Here is a 3,302-nt window from a genome sequence, read left to right on the forward strand (position 1 = left end):
TCAGTAAAGATTTCTCCTCAGTTATCAATATCTGGGAATATTAGTTTGTTTGGTCTTTGCTAAATTTCTCATGTTGACCTTGAATCACAATCCTAATTTCAGCTTCTCAAGTAGATGAGATTATGGGCCCATGCCATCATGTTCAGCTTTATAATATTTTTTAATGTTAGTTCCTTTCAAATTTATGTACAGAATCAGAACTATCTCAATTAAATCTACCAGGGGTTTTTTGTCTATATAATGACAAAATAATTCAAAATAATTTCAAGTTTCATATGGAAAAACAAAAGATATAAAATGCTGAAGGCAATTTGGACTAAAAATGTGAAGAATGGGTGTGCTCTGTGACCCAGCTCTGGCCAATGGCCTTAAGCTTGGCTCTTGTCATTGTCTTTGGGTCTAATTCATCTTTTCTCAAATGCAGGAGGAACCGTAACAAGATGCAGATTTTCATGGAGACGCTTCCAGAGAAGACCATCCGGCTAGAGACTGAACCCTCAGACACTATAGGAAATGTAAAGATCAAGATCCCTGATAGGAAAGGAGTTCCTCCTGATCGGTAGAGACTGATCTTCACTGGGCAGCCGGAAGATGGCCGTACTTTGCCTGACTACAACATTCAAAAGGAGTCCACCCTTCATCTTGTTGAGACATCATGATGGTGCTAAGAAAAGGCAGAAGAAAGTTAACACCACTCCCAAGTAGAATAAGCATAAGAGAAAGAAGGTTAAATTGTATTGAAGTACTATAAATGGATGAAAATGACAGAATTAATTGCCTTCGTTGAGAGTGTCCCTCTGATGAAAGTGCTGGAGTTTTCATGGACAACCACGTTGGCAGAGATTGATGTGGCAAGTGTTGTCTGACTTTACTGCTTCAACAAACCAGAAGACAAGTCCTTGCATACTGGAAAAAAATGTGAAGGATGACACTAACTTCAGCATTTATTACAGAGCTGCAGTAGCTAGGCTGTGATATTGATAGCTATATTGATAAACAGATCAATAGACTGGAATGAATGTGGAACAGTCAATGTGCATATGATCTCAATTGAGTTTGAAGACAGAAAGCGATTCAGTTGAGAAAGAAAAAAGTCTTTTGAATAGATAATGACACTGTAACAGTTTGATAGACATGTGCAAAAGGTGAATTGTGGTGTATGCCTGGAACCATACCCAGAATTTAGTTCAAAATGAACCCACCTAGTAAAATGTAAAATATGAACTATAAAATCTTCATAATCTTGAGTCTTATAACAATGGTTGGGGAACTAAAAAGTTGATATATTTAATTAAAATTAAGAGATTTTTTTGGTTTGTTTTTGCTTTGTTTATTGAAAGACAAGAAATTTAGAGGATGTGAAGGTGATCTGGCTATGGTGTCTGTTACCCCACTGATGGCCAGAGTTGATTTGTCTGATTGGCTGGCTAGGTAAGGGTCCCCTCCCTTCCTCATTGTCCGATGCGCTTCCCTCCTGAAGTTGCCCACTCTGTTGGTCAGCCGGTCAGTCAGTCAAAGAGGATGATCTTCCCCCAGTAGAGGAGGAGTGGCCTTCAGTCAAGGACATGGGAGTAGCTGTACTCCCCTACCAGAACCTCCAAACAAGCTCTCAAGAAAATTCAGCGATAAGCAAACTGAAGGAAAGATACCTGTGACTCAGGCATCTGATGAAGGTCCCACGTTCAGAATGTGTAAAGAAGAATAACCACAACTGCTGTCAACTTCGTCAGACTTCGAACCTCAGATCACTACCTCATCAAGATAGTTTTCAGGCAAGAAAACAGACAATACTACAATTTTCTTATAGATAGAAATTTTATGGCTTTCAAAAACATAAGCCCTGAGTAGGATTTGAAGGTAAATACACAGATGTGCATATGTAAATGCACACATACAAACATAATACATGCAAGCATACTATATTTGTACACATGTGCAAACATACATTTGTGCAAACACACATATATACACATAGAAACACACACATATGCACACACTGACAACAAAAATGTGGGTATGAGAAAGGCTGAGGGAGGAGAAAGCACTAACCGGACCATGGAACACTGATAGTATTTTTAAATGAATTGACTTAGTGGTAGGTACTTTGATTAAGTCAACCAGGTAATTCTTTCCAGTCAAAGACCTTCATGCCATTATGAAGGTTTCAGAGCAATGATAAACTCTTCTGTCCCAGCTGTTGCTCTGAAAAAGATAGAAGGGAGGCAGCAATTAAATTAACTTTTCAATGCCTGGGAAAATATGTTTCTTTAGGCTGAAACAGAAAACAATGTTTTCCCAATACTTTTTAGACAACAAATCCACAGGCACTTGAAGCCCTGCGGAATTCTTTTGATGGTTATTTCTGCTCCAGTGCTCTTAAAACCCAATGGATGTTCGTGATCTTTAACTCCCTGACATCAGGCTTCTTCCTACCTCTGCCAAAAATGACCTCACAAAGGAATTGAAGCTACATGGATTAACCATAAAGTGTCTTGGTGAAATCTGGGCAGACTCAAGTCCACTCCTGTCTGCAAAGCATGCTGGGGGCTCTGAGTCCGTCGAACTGCTTTGGAGAATGACAGTTTCTCATCCTTTGCCAGGCAAACAGAAGATGAAGTCCATCGGCTGTCAAAGATGGCGATTGTCTTCCATCAGCCAGCACCTCAGTTTCATGCTTTCCTGGGGGAGAGGGAGAGCACATTTGCTCTTTTTAAAAATAATTCCATTTATGTTGATTTTATGTGTATTAGTGTTTTGCTTGCATGTGCATGCACCAAAGAGACCAGAAGGTAAGATTCCAGATCCCTGGGAACTTGAGTTGCAGGCAGTCGTGAATTGCCATATGAATGCGAGGAATCAAGTCAGGGTCTTCTGCAAGTAACTCTTTCACCACTGAGCCAGCCATGTCTCTAGCTCTCAGCAGCTTTGTTCTTAAACTCACTTTTGGACTTGTTAAAGAGTACCTTTCATAAGCAGAGTGTGGTAGCTCACACCTTTAATCTGACCACGCAGGAGGCAGAGGCAGATAGGCAGATAGTTTGAGGCCAGCTTAGTTTACAGAGTGAATTCCAGGACAGCTAGGGCTACATATGAGACTCTGTGAAGCACGATTGATAGAAACTCAGAGAGATAAATTGGGGTTCAACCTGAAGGTCCAAAAAGCAAAACAGCTAGCCACTGGCTCTTACCTTAACCTTGGTTCAAAATAGCGATCCTGCCTCCAGGAATCTCAGAATGAGACTGTGTGAGAGCTGTCTCCTCCTGTTTCATAATCCTCTCTAGGGCTGGGATTAAAGGTGTGC

At 40.5% G+C, this 3,302-nt stretch overlaps 1 pseudogene; it reads left to right on the top strand.

Moving 5' to 3' along the window:
- The first annotated feature begins 440 nt into the window (after positions 1 to 440).
- LOC119821959 lies at positions 441 to 929 on the top strand (annotated as a pseudogene).
- The last annotated feature ends 2,373 nt before the right edge of the window (positions 930 to 3,302 follow it).

The sequence above is a fragment of the Arvicola amphibius genome, chromosome 8 (assembly GCF_903992535.2).
Source record: "Arvicola amphibius chromosome 8, mArvAmp1.2, whole genome shotgun sequence".
In the NCBI taxonomy this organism is placed as follows: domain Eukaryota; kingdom Metazoa; phylum Chordata; class Mammalia; order Rodentia; family Cricetidae; genus Arvicola; species Arvicola amphibius.